The following is a 19,754-nucleotide window of genomic DNA, read 5'->3' as shown; positions in this document are numbered from 1 at the left end:
TTAATTTTTCTTGCTGTGTTTTGGCATAGATAAGTAGGCCCTTGGGCTCTCCCTTTTTCTGATTTCTAGTGTTTCTTCCCTGAGTAGAGGACAGAAGTCTTCTATGGTAAAAGCCCATTGTGCAATAATGTCTCTAGGATGTGACTATCTTTCTACCTTTAAACCCACTTCTTCTTTCACTAGCCTCCAGTCTCCCCACCAGATACCCATCTGGACACACCATTATCCCGGGACTATTCCCCATCATGTTCATGTTCATTGTGGTCCCTGCTACCCTTTGCCTGTGTCTGCCATATTTCATGCCACCGAAATTCACCTGCACCCTGTATTATCCGATAGTCAAATCTGTTATCTAGGGGTGAGAATGGGGCCATCCCTAGATAACATATACACATTAGATCACTGGCCTTGTGGATAAAATATTTCTGATTTTCCTTGCCATCCATGCCCTTTTTCACAAGCAGATATAAAAGGCTGTAATTGGGATATCAGAGAGCAGGTAGAGTATGAAAATAGCCCCCAGATAATACCATGTAGGAAATTTCTGGCCCTCGTCACTCACGCAGATGCTCTTCTTCATTGGTGTGAATAGTACCTCTTTGTTCTATGAAACAGTCTAGAAGATAATTGGTCCTAAAGGTTTTCTGAGCTTGGTAGCCTCAACATGCTCTTTTCTGTGTAATACAAAATAAGCAAAAGCAGGTACCCTCATAAAAAGTGTAACAAACTACACTAGCTTAAAAAAGGAAAAAAACAAGGGTTGAACTTCCCTGCATAATGAAGCATGATAGCTGCAAATGTTCAGCCATCGGAATGGCACATCAAAAGGAAAGAGAATCAAAGTCATGCTACCATTCTCGCTACTGTCTGTTCTCTGGAACATGGTAGGGTCCTTTCTCATGCATCCACCATTGCTGACTAGGTCTTTGCGACTTAGATTTGTAGGCGGGACTCAATGTAAGAATATAAATTGTTTCGAAGATGACAGATTACACATCTGGTTTCTTCTCCCCCCAACCCTTGTGTTCACCTTTATAACAATTTTTTTTTCCAAAACTAATGTGGTTTAAAAATCATTTTAAGTTGCCCAACATAAATGATAAAATCAAATATTGGATTCACAAACAATAGCCTTTATTGGTTTGTGACAAGTGATTCATCTTTTTACATTAGTGCAGCTTTCTGAACCAGATTATTTTTCATAATTGATAATTCGTGAGTCATATATTTGTTATCTGTTCTTTTATGGCTTTGAAAATAGTGAACGATGCCAAAGATCACTGTGCTTTTATAAAGAAAATTATTTTAGTGTACTTTATTGGCTGGCATTTTCTGAAAGTATGTTACCAGTAAGTTTTGTAGAGAATGTAACAAAGATAAAAGTAACATCCCTTGCTAGAAAGAGACCTGATGGGTTTACAATTCATATTGATAATGTGAATTTAGTTTTAGAATTCATTCATGTTTAGCATGAGAATAATGAAAATACACAAATAAAAAAATGTTAACTACAGTTTTGTGAGCTAAGAAAAAATAACATGAGTAATTTTTCCTATAAACCATCCACATTAAACAGTACACAAATGCAGTAGGCTACCTTCCTATGAGCATTACTTTTATGCCATAGAATAATGACACTATTTTTTATGATCAATAATTTTAAGTGATTTTCATAGATAGCCTTAGGAGAAGTATCCAACAACCATGATATAATCTTTACTATTCGGCTTTATATTTTGTCTCTTAAACCTTCTTATAAATGCAAATAGAGAAAGTCTTACCATTTATCGTGGTTTATAATTATGTTATGGTAGAATTAGGACTACATATGAATTTATTTGCCCCAGGTAAGTGATAATAAGACCTTTAAAATCTATTTTGCCTAAGAGGGCAATATTAAAAACTTTTTCTTACCCTTTAACAATTCTCTCACATATCCTGAATACTTTCACTGATTCTGTTCACAATTATACTGACTGACAAAGTATAAATCAGTTGGCAAGTAACAATCCAGTCTACTGAGAACTATATAAGAGGAAGAATATTGTTAAATGAATTAAATATTAATTTCACAGAAAATTTGTTGTGAATCTGCTTTTAGAAATTAGATGGTTCACCCTCAATCTTTATTAAAATGTCTCCTGAACAATTTAATTATAGAAAACTATTTCTAAAAGAGATTATCTACTTAAATAAAATAAAATTTAAATTTAAATTAAAGGGAGCATTTAATCATTACATAATTATATTATGATTATATACAATTAAACACCATATAGAAAACATTTGCTCTTCAGGAGACTCTAACAGTAGGGACAAAGTAGGTTAATGCCTTCACCACTTCCATTTTTAAATTTATAGATTCTATGATATTTATTGTTTAAAATTCATACTTTAAGTTGGGAGAAAATGCTAAACAATATACAGTTGGCTATAAATCAGAATAAACTAGCATATTACTAGTGCAACACCTTTATATCGATGATTTTGTTATATTTGAACTCTTCACATAATTGAATCTCACCTAAGATTATGTCTAAATAGTTCAATGATACATTGTAAATAAGATTTTATTATTCAAAATCAATATCCATTTATAAATATAGTATTCTTTCCTTACTCACCTAAATATGTTCTAAATTCTGTTTAAAATTAAAGATGTGTGGAACATCTTCATCAGATGGGCAAGCAAAATGTTTGAACTATATAAATAGCAGAGTTAAAGAATGATAACTTTATGCATATCTTAGAAAATGTTGACAATGTTATTTAGAGTCTATAACACTATGAGAAAGAATTTGCTCTACCTTTTCAGATGTTTCGTTGCCTCATGGCATGCGCAGTGATAGTGGGATATGTTTATTTGTGCATATGGTGTGACAGATTGTTGATGTGTTTTAACCATAATATATTATTCAGTTTTGAAACCTCTCTTTAGAGTTGGAATTTCTTTATAGTTGAGAGGGGAAATGCATTTCTAATAATTTGCCTTATCTTTTTAAAGATCTGCATTTTTAAAATCACTCTCCGTATTTCAGAAAATTTTGGCTGCCGTATAAATTACTGAGAATTCAGTATGAATTTCATACTTCTTTTCAAGTAAAAATAAGATTTCTGTATTGTAAGATGAACTATTATCTGAGGTTTATAACTAACGTATTTGATATTTTCTTAACAAAGATATACAGTTTAAAATATACACAATCTTTAAATTACTCTAAATATTGAAAATAGATAGTTTTAGAACAAATAAATTTTAAAACCTATATAGAGTCAGGGTATACATAATATAAACAGTCCCCTCCCCTACCACTGCCTCTGACCAGATTTATTCAAACCACGGAAACTAATTCCAAATTTTGTAATTGATTGTTCTACCAAAAATAATCAACATTATTAATATAAATGTTACATAGAACCTACGTACAGAATCAGTGTACATTCCACAGCATTAGAATACATTATTAAAAGAGAACTTTTTCCCCATCAGAAAAGCAATTTACATTTTTCAGAAGGTAACAAAACACTCAAAAGAAAAAAGTGGAAAATAATGGAAAACTCTCAAACTGGATTGTAGTATTTTAAAATGAAAACTGTCAATACATATCCCAGAGTTTATTATGCAATCTTACATGCTCCTGGCTTTATCTACTTGTCAGCAAATAACTTACAAGCCGTTATAAAAAATTGTTTACCTTTTTCCCTTCCTCCCCAATTGTCTTATATGTCATTCTGCAGTTTGGCCTGTAGGTAGCAATCTTGCACCATAAAAAGCTCTCCATTTACTCATTTATTTAGGCTGGAAAAGCTTACAGCATTACAGATCTATTAAATGTAAGCAATGTTATTTGCATATATTCCAGACTTTGATGATGGTCTGTGGCCTACAAATTATTTATGCAGTTTTTTGGTCTTGAAGTTCATGAAATTGTTCAGAGGTGACTTTACTTTCCATTGTGACCCCATGTAGGTGGCAAACAGCCAAATGGTTGGGCGCATAACCTGGAATCTTAAAAATCTTAAGGCCTCATGCCTGAAAAATAATGTTTTGTTTCCCATACAACCCTTCGGATAAAAGAGAAATCCACAAGTCTTCTAAAATGGAGAATAATGCTTTAGTACCTATGAGCAAAGATTACAAGAAAGTGCCTCTGAAGTCAGGTACTCTCACATGCAATGAAGCAATTGCTGTTAAGTAATTGAGAATCTTTAACAGTTTAGACCTACTTAATCTTGTTTCTATTAAGAATAGTTAAAAGCCAAAAAAAGCATTATTATTGATTTGTTATTTTTAAATACTACAAAGTACCATCGCATATATATTCTTTAAATGGCAAAGATCATTTTCTTTTTTTTGTTCTCAGCTGTTTTACTGGAATCATTGATAACAGTGTACTAATTCACAGTTGCAGAGCATGTGTTTCATACCAAAATTTACTTTTATTTCTAATCCGTGGGTTGAAAATAATATATTATGTTTTTAAACTCAAAATGTTGAAAAATATTTAAAAGTATAGCTTTTGATTTATTTTAGAAGGGTAATTCTCTTTTTTGTTAACAGGGCTACATGTCCAGTTTTGATCTACTTTCATTCCTTCATTCTTTCCTTGCATTGGCTGCACCTACTAAGTGTCCAGGCCCTATTTTAGATTAGATATCCAAGTTGGTTAGGACCTGACTGTGAAAACATATTTTATTAAAGTAACAGCTTGTTGAGGAGCAGAATGGATTTTAATTACACTGAAATCTCATCAGTGTATTTTACTTTTAAGTTAATATTTCATACTTGTGAATGTCTAATTCCATGCTGTTTTTGTGGTGTTCAAAAAAAATTATAAACTCTTATCCTCATATATATTCCTTTGCTACCAAGGAACTCATTGGATTTTAGAAAACGAAGCTTGGTTCATTTGAGGGATCCTTAGAACAAATTGTTTCTGAATGATTGTGTTTCTTAATATGGAATATCAGATTTAAATGGAAAAGAAACTAGCCTTTCATCATCACCACTATGCCAACATATTTTAAACTGTCAGCATTTTAAGTGTCCGCTGTTAACCAAATTGGCAATACATCTTATTTGGCAAAAATTGCCCCATAGTACTAGAAATTATATATCATTAGTTATCACCTTTGTTGATAAAACTTCAACTACTTATTTTTGTAAAGTCTGAAATTAATCCAATCATAAGAAACTTATGGCTGTGATGGCATTTTGGACCTGTCATGCCCACTTTTTCTAATACTTGCAAAGGTTACAGAGTGCAGTTTCAGGAACAAGAAGAGCTTATTGTTTGTGAGGAGTAGCCTTTGATTCCATGGATCAGTGGTTATTAGAGCTGCAGCTGGTTCACAACAAATATTCACATCTTAAGTGATCAGATAGAGAAGTCATTTTCTCACAGAGTAACCCCTCAGATCTAGGGGCGGGGGAAAGGCGGGAGGAACGCTCAGAAAGAAATAACTTAAGTGATGAAGGAGTTTCGAACCTACTGGTGAAACTGGGATGAGAAAACTAACTTTAATGTGGTAGGGAGGCTTTTTCATTTCTTAGTGTTACACATTTGATTTTGAATCCTTTATTCTTCTAAGACTTTCTGGATGTAAGATTCAATGACATAGTCCTTTATTAAGTGTAGTTGATTTACATATTGATTTTAATCAGATTCGGGCATAATTTTAAATCATTATTTTTTAGTGCGCTCTTTTCAACTCTGAAAATGTCCTTTCTGTTAGCTAAAAATGTAGATCCTCTGACCCGCCTTCTCTCCACTTGCTCACTACCCCTCCCAAATCAAGGCTTAAGCTAGGATACCAAACTGGTGAAGGACCTTCAATTTCAAGGGATCAGTTCTTATCTGAGCTAAATGAAGCTGAAGTTGCAGATGAAAATAGAAGAGTGGAAAAACAGGTGCTTAAGCAGGTGGGTTTGTGAGCTATTGCCATTACACTGGTTCTCATAGTTTTAGAATAATCACAAGAAGCAACAGAGCTCTCTCTGTTATAGAGAAGTCTGGGGCATCCTCACACCATGGCTGACCTTAAGGGGTGATGAACTTGACTTGATGGGAATGACATTTCTCTCTCTAATTTATCCACCCTCATTATACATACAAATCCACACATTGCTACTTCTTAATATGCTCAATAAATATTTTTATTTTGTCACCAGAGATCCCTTCTTGTGTGTGGGAGAGGTTGCAGAACAAAGAAACCAACTTTCTCTGTCGAACCTCAGAGATCCTATTTCCAAGGAAATAAAATGGATACATCTCAGAACTAAGAAAAACATAAGGAATTTTGATCTTTCATTTCTTCATTTTCTCAGGAGATGTGAAAATACATCTGGAACAGAAACAGAAGTATAGAAAAAGGCTTAGACTCGTCACCACATTGGAAAAAACAATTTTGTTTCTCGTTTAATAACTAAAGAATAAAGGGTTCCATTCTTGAGGCATGATTACTATTACATTTATAAATAAAATCAGCAGCCAACTCCTTGGCGGAATGTGTGAAACTTTGAATAAGTTCTTAGAACAGAGCTTCTTAACCTTTGAGCTACATAGATGTCACCTGGAGATCTTGTTAAAAAACAGATTAAAAACCTCAGTAGGCCAAGGGTAGAGCTCTTAGGTGATCCTGATGCTGCTGGTTGGGGATCACACTTTAAATAAAGCCTTATGAAAAGTCTTAATCTAGACAATACAAATGTCAGTGATCTAGCACACTGTATTTCAAAGTTTAGCATGTTTCAGAATCACTTGCAAGGCTCTTAAAAATGAACCTGGGCTCCGATCTCAAGGTTTCTGATATAGTATTGTGGAAGTAAAGCTCGAGTATTTGCATTTTTAACAAGTTTACAGGTGATGCTCATGACGTAGGGACCACACTCTGAGAACCACTGGTCTACTACAATACACTCTACTGGATGCTCATTAGAATTACCTGGGATGCATTAGAAGTATACACACACCGGTTTCTGCTCTTAAGTGATTCCGATTTAACTGGTCTTGGATAGAGCTCAGGTATAATGAGTAAAATCCAGCTGCTCTCAGGTTATTCTAATGTGAAATCAGGATTGAAAACCCATAGGATCCTTCCACAAAAGGATATATAATACATTGGAGAAGGAAGAACTAAAACCAAGAGGAAAGGAGGCAGAGTTTTAAAAGACTGAAGAAAGCAACCAGAAATTGCCGTGGGAGGAGGAGAATGACACGGTAAAGAGTCATTTTTTTTTTTTTTAAACATCAATATAAAGTAAAGTTTGTGAGTGAAGGAGGTTCAGAAAAATGTTCCTACAACTGGACTTGGGGAGCTGCCAAGATTTCATTGAGACTGATATCCTGACACTCATCTATCTTTCTCTCTCCGTGCATCTCTACGCCTTAGACCCAGAAGGAAAAGTAGCCTCTCAAAGTGGCATCCGTAGGGTTTGGGTGCTCTTGGAGCAGATGAGTGTAGCCGTAGAAGTAAATCAGTGGAATGAATAACAAATGAAAGGTCCACATATTTCTTGAAATATTAAAAATTTTTTCCTTATTTCTTTAACTTATAAAGACTGGAGTGACCTTATTTCCTAACGTCACTTTATGACACTGTTAATGGGGGAACATCCAAGAAGCAGACACGCGAATTATAGGAAGAGGGTGATCTTTCATAGTCCTTTTTGGTACTTGGTATCTGTTCTATTTAGAGTAGACGAAGCAGCTGCTTCTAGCTAATCTTTTTTAACATTTAGAGACATAGCAAAAAAAAAAAAAAAAATCTTTATTTTTGCTAAAACACAACCTTTCTCTTTACCTAATAAGCAGCTGGTTTGCCTCATTCAGATATGCTGGTCCCAAATGGCAAATTCCCAGGACCTGCATGGTATTGCATCCAATTCAAAGTAATTTCTCACTTTCATTTACATGACACTTTGTAAGCTTTTGTACCTTCAGCTTTAGAATTGAACATTTTGTTTATGCTTTTATTTTCTATATAAACCACTCTAAAATTCATACAAGGAAGCACAATCAATGGTCCCAAAACCATTGTTAACAATTTGTTGTTTTTTGAAAGATTTAGAAAGTAACCATTCTAACCTTATTTCTTACATATGGTTGCATGCTACCTTGACATTCAGTCTTCTAGGCCAGAGTTGGTAGTGACATTGCCTATATTTTACTACTTCTGATGCCCTTTCTCTTGGCAGACATTATAAATTGAGCACATATAGATATCATATCTCAACAAAAACACTCCAAGTAACCACCACCAGTTATTTACAGCTGATTCTCAAGATGAACCTGTTTGCCGTTCTCTAATTCTTTGCAAATGTGTCTGTCTGCCCTCCTGGGTTTGAGCCTACAGAGAATAGAGACGAGGTTGCATTTGTTTTTCTATTCGACTCAGGATGTGGTAGAGGGCTTTGTACATAGCAGCTACTCAGTGTTAGCTCATTTTTGTTGTATTTTATTTTGTAGGCTTATCTAACCTGATGGAAAAATATATTTTACAGAATTTTGTTCACATAGGTTTTATTCTTAATAGTGTCTCAACTAATGGATAGCAAAACACAGCCAAATAGAATTACCCTTAATCAAGAATGATTTCTAGCTATTTTGGATACAAATGGGATAGCTAAAAATAAAAAGTTAGATTCTCCAATCCAAAATAAACACACTATCCCCTGAAATCCTTTTTACGTTATTATAATTTTCTTTAGTAAATCCTTTTATCAGGGCAAAAGAATCAATTGCAACTCTAAATTTTCACAAACCCTGAAATAATGGAGTTTACACTAATGGTCTGTTCTGTATTATTTTCATCATGTTTCAGTAATAAAAAGCAGGTTGCTAAAGGCTCTTTATTTACTCAGTTGTGATATTTTACTATTGTGATTATTAGAGATAGTTTATTCATAAGATAGCATCTGTAACATTCACTTTGAGGAAGAACATTTTTAAGTTAGATTTGTTCTATCCTTATGATATCACAAAGTTTAATAAAAAGAAACTGTTAGTGACCCTTTATTCCTTGATTTTTTTCCATGACCTATTACTACTTAATAACTGCTGAAATTTTACATAAATCAGAAAGATAAAATAAAGCAAGAAGTAGACATAGAAAAGATTGTTGTTTTTTTTAGATGACACGATCCATATGTCAGCATTTAATGAGCTTGTTTGCTTATGAAGTAAAACGCCCTTTTTCATAGCCACAATCTATAGACTCTGCAATGTGTGCGTAACATAAAATCAAGTAAAAAGCTTTCTTTACTGGAGTGCTAATGGTTTCTCAATAACTTTCCTGAATGTCTTCCGGGGGGGCGGGGAGGGAAAGGCCTTAGCACCATTTAGTTTTGCAGCTGTTTTTACACTTCTATTTCCTCTCCTTTCCTCACACATTTACACAAAAACCTTCTCAAGTCTCTTTTAAGCACTGCAGCAACTAAATCAGTCCTAAGTGGCAACCACTTCTAACAGCGTTGTGTATGACTGTGTGTTAATTAGCTCCAGTAGATTATCCCCCGGTGTGCAGCGAGTGTTGGTGGGAACTTCTCGATGTGCAGAGAGTGCTGAGGATTTCATGTTTATTTTCATGTACTGAGGCAAATTCTCAGTATGTCTTCAAATTATCTCCTTGGGGGTGTTTTTCCTGAGCTAATCCTGACAGAATCTTTCTGTCAGATATGCCCATCATCAAGAACAGGAGAACAGTACACATACAGGAACCTCTGTGCTTGGGGCTGTATGCAAATTTAATGCCCAGCTCATTTCTGTTTCTCTTACATGGATGACAGACATTTTAACAATGTGTTCCACATTTCCCTCTGGGAATCCAGTTGGATTTCTATATGTATATGAGTGCATATATACATCCATTTGGAATGTGCCTTTGAACATAGTATTGGGAACATATATGCATACCAATGTTTATGTATGTACATATAAGAATGTCTATTATACGTAATGTGGATATTGGGATGCATGTGTGAGAACGGGCAAGAGACAAGCAGCTCTTGATCAGAGATGTGTCTACATCCCAGGGAGACTAATCAGCTGTTGGAAAATGGACAGGGTAGAAGAGCTGAAAAACAAATCTATGCTGAATACAGTTCCACAACATTTGGGGTGGGAGTTGTGCCACTATGAAATGGTGAGCAGCAACAGCATAGAAAATCAGCTTTTCTTTCCAGCTATTTTCATGGAAAAAAGTTATGTAATAAGAGTTTTTCCAATCTAAGTGCCAATCTTCGTGATTGACTATAGATTTGGAACTTAAATTACCTTTTGCCACCATTGTTTCTGAGGTTGCCAATCTATTAAGTACTTTGCAATACCATTATTTTCAGGTCAAAATTTCTACTCCAGAGATGTGTCCTTAAAAGCCTTTCTCCATTCTCTAATGAACTGGGCTGGCAATCCTAGAGGGATGAGGGAAGGACCCATCTATTTCTCTCCTTTAAGCCCAGGATGCACACCAGACAGCCAGCTCTGTTTTTCTGTCTCCTGTAGCACTTTAATGTCAAAGATGCTTCCCATATTGAGCACTTACTCTGTGCCAAGTACTTAAATGTCTTATCCGAAGTGGCCAAACCTAAGAGTGATACTCAATCAACAACAACCCCCACGCCCCGCCCCAAAGCCACCTCAAATGAACATAGATGTTCAGTAAAAACAGCTTGTTTAATATTCAAATACTTCAAAACAAATCTAGCTACCTACCTTTTAGATGGTAATACCACCTTTCTAGAAATTAGGAGGTATTACTATCTAGATTACATTGCAGATATTAGACTATTTTGCTCTTACAAGAGTACTTGAATCCTGTGATAGTGCTACTCCTATTTCAGAAGTGGAAGCAGAGTCCTGTGAGTTTAAATCACTTGCATAATAGTTCATGGCTAGTAAGCCTTGATCAGTCCAGGTGTCTCCCTCTCTCAACCTGAAATATGAAGTAAAAAACAAAGGGGTTACAGGGAAAAGATGAGAGCCCTAAGAAATCTAGAGTAGCCTAAGAGATAAGAGCCCCAGTCACATGGCCCTAATAGGGTCAAAATATGCTTACATTATAAGCTTATCTCTTGGAAGATCCAAGCAAAACTTGTCTCGCACTCATCATCCCAGGTCCCTAATGTTGCAACTAGAGAATGAGAAAGGAAGGAAAAGGATGCTGTTTGTCATCTGTTTCTCTCTATCCTAAGCTTCTCTCAATTTTGTCCTGCTTTCTTAATACTGTTTGCATTCTCTCCTTATTGTTTCTTCCACTATCAGACTTACTTCGATGGCTCCAAGAATCCCCCTGAGAGTTGAGGAAAGGGGGATTTTTCCTAGCTACATGATTTGAGTTTAAGATGGGTGTCACTTTGAACCCAACCCAGTTTTAGCATATGGGAGTCATTTACAGGGATTCGAATTTTGTTCAAAGGGCTTGGCTTTGTATCCCCTGTGGTGGTTAGATGCAGTCATTTCTAGTGCTTAGCCTGAGGTCATTACTCTAGATCTCTAATTATTACCAGAGGACAGAATTATTGAGGGCATAGAAAGTCCTAGAATTATATGTGTGAATTGGTTTCAATTAGGGAGAGTAAATATTGAGCGTATATTAAATGCCTGGCAGAGTGCAAATGTCATCATGTGATCTTTATAATCATCTTCTAAGGAAGGTGCTGTTATTTTAGCATTTCATGGAAGAGGAAAGCAGAACTCTGAAAAACAAATTTGTCTAAGATCATAGTTAGTGCCAGAGCCGGGCTTCAAACTCTATTTGGGTTTGCATCTCAGTGCTTTCCAGATGCCCCATCAGTAGTGCAGAGTGAACATCCATCCATTCTAAAGAGGCCTGTGCTGGCCCAGTCTGAGAGGGACCATGTTGGGCAAGACATTTATTTTTGAAGTCTCTTATTTTTAAATGAATATGACTTAGCCATTCTATTCTGGAATATTTTCTTTATATTTTTTAAAAAATTACTACCAATTAAAAAAAGTTTCCTTTCTTGCTTAGCCTTATCACTGCCTAACCTCAGCAAACTGCCGTGTAGACCCCGGAGATTTTTTTTTGCTATTCCAGGTGAAAACTTGACTACAGGGAAAATAATACTACATATTGGCTTAATATCCTCTCAATTTTGTCCTGCTTTCTTCTTATTATTGTTTGCATTCTCTTCTCATTGTCCATCATCTCCTTAATGTCCTATTCTGGGGTAGCAGGTAAAGCAGAATCTGGGAGTAGTGGGATATTTACCCGAAGGCATGGTTACAGTTGATTCTAAAAATTTCTGGATATTCAGGCAGTGACTACGACTTGGGGTTGATGGTCAAGTACCTGTACTGGGTAAAATCTGTGACATGTTTCAGAAGATTGAATTTTGAGCTCTTGCCTTTTACTGTGAGCTTACTGACTACAGGGATGGCATCTGAGAAAAGTATTCATTTCTGTGTTTTAGCACTCAGCATATGGCTTGGCTGATCAGTTGGTTGATTGGTTAAGTTGGTTAATGAGCAGGCAAGCATATATCCTTGCAGCATTCCAGCCTAGATAATTCCAGAGACAATACCATTGAGCTAATCCTAGGAAAAATGATGGACTTTTGCCTTGAGTCACACTATAACACTTAAGAGAATTTAACATTAACAGCTCTTAGGTTCCCTTCAGTCCAACCTGTCCACGTCTGCCCGCACCCCAATCATCATCTTCCTTGTCCGACATCATCTTATTGACTACCTAAATTCATCACATCTACTCCAAATATAAACTGTAAAATTCTTTGGTTGTTACAAACAGGTTAATTATGCATCTAATGCATTTATTTGTCCACTCGAGATTTATTTATGGAGCACATCCTATATATCCGGCCTGTGCTGAATGCTAGGGAGAAGGTCTGGTCATCTGATAAAGAATTTCAAGTTCTGATGGGTAAAGACTTAAGGTGATACACTTTGACGTCCTCACTGCCCAGATTTTTCCAATGCATTTTATAGGAGTTTCTAGAAATGACATCCCAGTTAGTGTTCTGACTCTAATACTGTGAGTCCAATAGTTGAATCTTCTCAGACCCAAGAAAAAGGTGTTGGTCCTATATGCCTCCCATCTCTTTTCCATATCATAGGAGTTCACAGTTTAGATATTATCAGTTATAGGAATACCAACACGAAACTAAAACGAACTTTGAGAAACTCTTATGTAGCAATTCACTTTAAAACAGAGCTAAACCAAAACACAGCAGTTAAGTGACTGTCCTTTTAGAATTAAGGTTAACACCTCTGTCTTAATGAAACTTTTATAACATGTAATATTCTGGCAGGAAAGATGCTGGATAAGTGTAAAGTATGATGATGGCTGCTGCTGTTGCTTCTGTGACATTTGGACAACTTAAACCATATGGCCTAAATGTAACTCTAGATAAGTGTATAATTTTAGGTTGATTTTGTTTCAGAGCACTTGGAGGTTTGTTTGAATTAAGAGCCAAATCAAATCCCAGAAACAGGTGTATTTCCAAAAAAAGGAAGGGATATGTGTTATAGTTGACCCAGTTAACAAATCACTGCCTTAAATCAAATAGTGGTATGTAAAGGAATGTTTAAATATCCAAGAGCTGTGCCTCGGGATATCTGTCTTACTCCTTGCAAGCATAATGTTAAATATACAGATTAATTCTTTACCCTTACTTGAGCATGAGGAGTAATCTGATTTGGGGGCTCTTATCAAGACTCATTCTACAGTAAGAGACGACTAATCAATTAACCAGTGCCTCAATCACCACCCTCAGATCCCAGGGCTTCACATTTCAGATATTTACTTTTTTATCCCTCTAACTGAAGAGAAGCTTAAAACTAGCTCCAGAAATGTACAAGCAAGCTCAACTCTCTCAAATCACTTAACCTGCACGTAAATTGTGCTTACTGTGCCAGGCTTTGTTCTAAGGACTTTATAAGTTTATAAGTAGTAACTCATTTAACCCTCATAGCAATCTCTTATGGTAGTTACTCCCATTATCCTTACTTTACATACAGATGAAGAGACTGGGGACAGAAATGAAATAATTTGCTCAGGGACCCAGAGCTGCTAAGTAGTGGTTCTCATACCCAAACAAACTAGCTCCCAGCTTTGTTCTGAAGCACCATGCTCTGCTGCTCCTCCAGGGACAATGTGACTCATTTTTACTTCTGTCAAAACCGTAGAATCTTACTGGAAAGAGTAAAAGTCAGATTTTTAGTAAGATTTTGTGTTTAGGGGAGAAGCTCTTAAGATTGGCATTACTGATCGTCCTGTATACAGCAGAGTATATTCTCAGTCAAAACCTCTTTGCTTCCTGGGATGCAAATGGCCCCATAATTTTTAAGCCTGTGATTTTTAAACTGCAGAGCAGAATCCAATAATTACCTTGCTTATCTTGTCCTTTTGTCTAAGAGAAGCAAAATGTTATAAATAGGAAATTACAAATTTTATCAGCTCCAGTTTATACGAGAAACTAAGGTTGCCGCTTGGAACAAAACCATGAGCAATCAGGAGGGTCTTTCAAATTTATTCCAAAGACAAAGGCTGTGGAATCATAAAATCACTAGGGAAAGGGAATTTCATAGTGTAAACCTTCCAGCATTAAGTATCAACCCTGAGTGTCTTTATAAAGAATCTGAGTTGATTCCAGCCTCCATGGTAACCAGAAAAGCACAGGAGACTAGAAAGAAGGTGAAGAAATGTAGTAATGAAAACCTCTTAACTCCTAAAGTGCTTTCTGTCTTTACTGTTCATTCTGCCACCTAACAACACAATACCATGTTTTATGTATTGAAACGCTCCTATGCGTGTGTTTTTTCTCCCCAGCTGGGTAGTAAGCCCTTGAGGACTGGTTAGCACTTTGTATACCATTGGCATCTCTCAATGGTAAATGCAGACATAGAATGGGTTTGCTCTTTCATTCATCTCTTTCCATAATCCAGTTTGAAGAAGTATGTTGAAGAAAGGACAAGAGCTTTTGAAGTAAGACAACCTGGATGCAAATTATGAAAAGTCCTGAGGATCACAGCACAGGCTGAAGCAACTTCTTTAGTGGGTACATATGATGGATGGGTCAGGCACCGACAGTTAGTAGGGCAGAGCCAGGTTTCACACCCAGACTGTTGTACCCCACTAGTTTCTGTTACACTTTTCACCTTGGACAAGTTAATCTTCAGTTAACTCCTTTGTTAGAATGGGGAAACTCGTAACTACCTTGTAGGGTTCTGCGAGACTAAGAAAATGTAAGAAAGAGGTCTACTCACTGAGCCACTCCCAAAGGAGACACAAGGTAATCAGTTCACCTTCCCTCAAAATCCCTTTCCCAGCACCCAATCCCTCAAAGCTATGCATGTGTAACTGCCAACTAAAAGATAATGAGCAACAACCTCACATCGTCATGTAATCCGGTTACTAGGTCTCCTATCAAAGTTTTTCGGGGGACATATGTTATTTCAGTTAGATTGTGTCTGGAAAAGCTGAAAATCACTGAAAGAGAAGAACATGTTCCCTGGATTAAGGAACTGTCAGGTCAGTAAAAAAATGAATATTGAGTGAAGCCATGTTAATGATAGAGGAGAGACCCCTTTCATAGGCTCCACCTTCCACACTGTACGGTTGTCACCTCTACAATCCATGATCTCCAACTCTAAAATCAACTGCTTTTGGATTGCCAAATGATGTCTCTTTGTTCCTGATTATTGCCACCTAGTCTGAAAATTAATTCATCATAGCTTTGAAATTTCATAAACAAAAGTTTCTAAGAGTCATAGTATCTCGAAGTCTTCCTAAACCTCATAAATAAGACTTACAGCAATAAAAAGCAGTATTAGTTTCAGCTTTGAGAAACAGTTGTCTGGTGGTCAGTATCTTTCTGTGCATTGTAAAAACAAAAAACAAAAAAAAACAAAAAATCTTGAATTCTGGAATATTCTTAAAAATTCAGAAAGGGCAACTAGTTCTGGGGAGTGTTGAGTGGGTAATACTAAACGTCTTTCTTCTCTCCACTAAAAGAAAGTAGTTAACTATTGCTCTGCAGTTGCTCTATGTGGTTTCTTCAATGTGGGCTGGACAGGCAAAAAAAAACAGTTAAGGATGCTTTTTCTATTTTGCAGTGGTGAAATGTCGCCACCTTAAAGCTCACATTTCTTACTTTACAAACTTGTCACAAACTTTCACCATAATGTCCAAGTCTCCCCTGAAGATCGTGCAAAGCGAAAATCACATTCTTGCACAGCTTTAATGATGACATCAGTGGTGAGAAAGAGATTATGCACGCACATACACAAATCCAGCTGGCACATGAGCATAAATAACAGTTTGGTGACAGCAGAAAAGTATTGATGCCTTTCAAATTTGATGTCTTTCCCTGAAGAAATTTGCTGATTTGCTGTGTTGAATTTAGGATAGTTCTCTCTTTTCTTGATAAATCTATTTTTTTTCTCACTTTCTTAAGTTATTATGCATTTGTAAATTGCATCTTGAAAGATCATAGTTGTCATCACCCACCCCAATTTTTCTTCTGTAGATAAACTAGGGAACTTTTTTAACCTTTATTTTGGCACTTGATGAACAACAAGATATTAATACATTTAACAGAAATGGGAAAAATAACTTGAATAGCCAACATCAGAGCTCCAAAGAAAAGTTTTGATAGCACAAACAAAGTAATAATACTGGTAATAATTTAGGAACATGCATATATTAGTATGCCTCTAATTTAAGAGCTAATTATCTTTGTTTTCATTCTTAAAAACAAATTTGTTTTTTTCCATTAGATGTAAAAATGGTTCTACCTTCTAGCAACCTCTTCATTAAAACTATGCAAATAATTAAAACAAAGAAATTACCACATAATTGGGCCATATTACACATAATTTATTATGCCTTTTCAGTCTTTAGATAATAGTTTATTTGTATAAATAATTTTTATAGTACTTTGGTGTTGTGTAGGGAGGATACAATGTCTGGGATGAAAGAAGCAGTGTGATTAGTTGATGAAGTGTTGACATTGCCTTTATTATAGCTACACAGGTTGATTAGCATCATAACATTAGAATAAATCTGCATACAATTAAAATAAAACATTGTAAAAAAAGGCACTCAGAACTTACTGGCCTGATTCAATAAGTTTTAATACAGCTGAAATTTTGCTTTAAAAAATTCTTCAGAACTCTTTTTTGCTTTTATTTTTTGGGTGTGTTTTCTTGGACTGTTTTTCTTTACCTTCTGAAAGATATTTATAACTCTCTGGGGTGCACCATCCTACTGAGATAACTGTGTTCTTAGATGCTTGACAACAAAGATGAACAACTCACTTGTGTTGTGTGGTTATCTCATTATCTCTACCGACCCTGTTGTAAGGGATTGCTTGAGCTGTAGTAAACTGTTTGCCCTGCTGGCAAACAAGCCCCTTGCAGCTCATGACACGTGTTTTAACGTTTTAACCGTTATTTAGGCCAGCTCTTCACAGTGAGCCTAAATATGCCCTTAGGCTCCCAATAAAAAGGGAACTTAATGATGTGTCAAAAATTGCACTACAAGGGCCCACGAAAAATTCAGACTTTGTAAGTACAGGAGCCAACAGGGCAGCTGAAATTTAAGGTAGTGTTCAGAATCAGATGACTTGTCATGAAGTCATTCTGAAGGGGGTAGGGGGTGTGTGCATGCGTGCGCGTGTGCAGATGGTCTAAGGCAAGAGAAGAGAATCTGTGTCAAAAATGATTGAGGGGAGAAGTCAAAGGATAGTTGGAAACTAAGACTCAAGCCAAGTACACTTTTAAAAAGCAATTTAGAGAGGGAGATCTAAATGTTTAAGTTGTCGATCAAAGAAATCACTGGCATATTTCCCCAGCAAAAAAAAAAAAACCCTAGGTAGAAATGAAGCTGCAGAAACTGAGGAGGAAAGGGCTCTGTTGTCTTGGTGAAGGTGTTGGTGATAACTTGCAAACTTTCTTTTCCTACACGAAAGAAAGTAGGGGTAGAGCCAGATAACTTTTCTCACTCCTTTGGTGAGGTAATAAGCGGTATCTTCTATTCTAGTTTAGAATAAATAGTTTATGCAAGGAGAAACTACACTATAAAATAACTCCCAAACATTTGTGTAAAGAGATTGCAGACCTTTTATTATCTCACAGCAGTTGTGAATAATGAACTCAAAGTGGAATTAATTAAGAATATCACAGAAACCTCAGAACCCTTGGGATTGCCCTAGTTTTTAGAAATCTTTTAATACCTAATCAAATATCAGCAGGTTCATTAAAGAAACTGTCCTAGGTTGCTATTTGATCAGTAAAATTTTCCATGGAAGTATTTTTTCCTTAGAACTTTCCCTTTTCCCTGCTCTCTAGCCTGAATATTATTGGTATTAATAAATTCTCATCTGTTATTTGAAAGAAGTAAATACCTATATATTCATCACCAGAAAATGTATGTTTATCCCATGAAATCCTTGTGGACATTTACACTCTTAAATATCTTGCGTTTAATTTGTAAAGAGCATTAAAAAGAAAGCATATTAAAGCTTAGGTTAATCACATTACACAAAGGGTTCTTATTTAAGCACTTTTTGACTCCTAAAAATGGATCCAGTAGACAAGATAGAACACCAGGCTCGTTGGCTAAAATGTCAGCTCTCTGTTAGCTATGAGAAGAAAATTTTCAGTGGATTCTTAAATGGCATTCAAAGATTATTTCTGATATTAAATTTAGGAATTTAAAAACTAAGCAAGGGTCTTGTGAAAATTCTTTGTTACAAGAGACAAAATGAATTCTTTATACTTTGTTACAAGTTGGAAGTATAGAGCATTAGTCTGTAGCCTTTTGTGGACACCTAGTGATGAAAATTGAATGAACTGGAACATAATAGATAGGCACATTCTACACTGTTCAGGGATATCCTTGACTTAATGTCATCAATTCTGAGCTGTATTAACTTACATAGTAGTCTAGAATTTTCTTTGGCATTCCTATTTAGAACATAATTCTCAGTCTTTAGTCTACTGGCAGTCCTGTTTTACTAATATTGGTGCTGAGTTCTTAACGTGACCCTGCACTTCAGTAGTCTGCACTTTAAAGAAGTCTGTGGCACCATGTGTTCCTGTGTAATCTAACAGCACTCAATAAATGTTCGCTAATTGGCAGCAGCAGAATGAAAATCCAGAGACTTTCTTTTAATTCTATCTAGATATGGACCTAGATCTGGATCTAATTATCTTTAATTTGTTAATGTTTTACCATTAACAAAGCATGTTCACATACATTATCTTCAAAGCAATATTGCATGATTGGTTGTGCCATAGTTTACCCAGAGTGGCCCACTTCATGGGTGGTGGATTTGGGGCTAAACCTGCTTGCTTCACCATTCTACAGTTCCTCTCAGTTTAGGAAGAGTCTTAAGAAATGTAACTTAAGAAATGAGCCATTTTGTCTGTGTGTAGAAATTTCTCCCATATAGAGAAGAAAAGAAGCCAAGAGTGTGACCACGAGGTAGTGATTCCATGTGCAAACACAAGGGATGTTCACCCTCAAACCTGTATGTATTCCACGAGCAACCAACTTAATCAAAAACTGGATTCGATCTAGAAAAATCTCAAATTCTCACTTGGAATGTCAAATCCCAATAAGACCTACAGAAATCAGCGATTACATAGCCTAATTCTCTCAAAGACTATCAGTGTGACAGCTATTAAATCTTAAAGATATTTCTAGCTGGTAAATTTAGACACCTAGCTGGTTCTAATGTGGACTTTTAAAACCCATAGCATTCTTAA

At 35.9% G+C, this 19,754-nt stretch overlaps 1 protein-coding gene and 1 long non-coding RNA gene across 18 annotated transcripts in view; both read left to right on the top strand.

Moving 5' to 3' along the window:
• Positions 1-19,754, top strand: part of MCTP1 (multiple C2 and transmembrane domain containing 1) — a 453,050-nt gene that overhangs the window by 314,521 nt on the left and 118,775 nt on the right. The gene's annotated exons all lie outside the window — the stretch shown is intronic.
• Positions 3,196-6,496, top strand: LOC112480600. The gene is made up of 2 exons (XR_003046682.1): positions 3,196-5,923; positions 6,173-6,496. It is a non-coding gene; the product is annotated as an uncharacterized LOC112480600 (long non-coding RNA).

Source organism: Pteropus alecto, unplaced genomic scaffold (assembly GCF_000325575.1).
Source record: "Pteropus alecto unplaced genomic scaffold, ASM32557v1 scaffold20, whole genome shotgun sequence".
Classification (NCBI taxonomy): Eukaryota; Metazoa; Chordata; class Mammalia; order Chiroptera; family Pteropodidae; genus Pteropus; species Pteropus alecto.
Note: the sequence above shows the minus strand (reverse complement) of the source record. Positions and strands in the feature narration are given on the sequence as shown.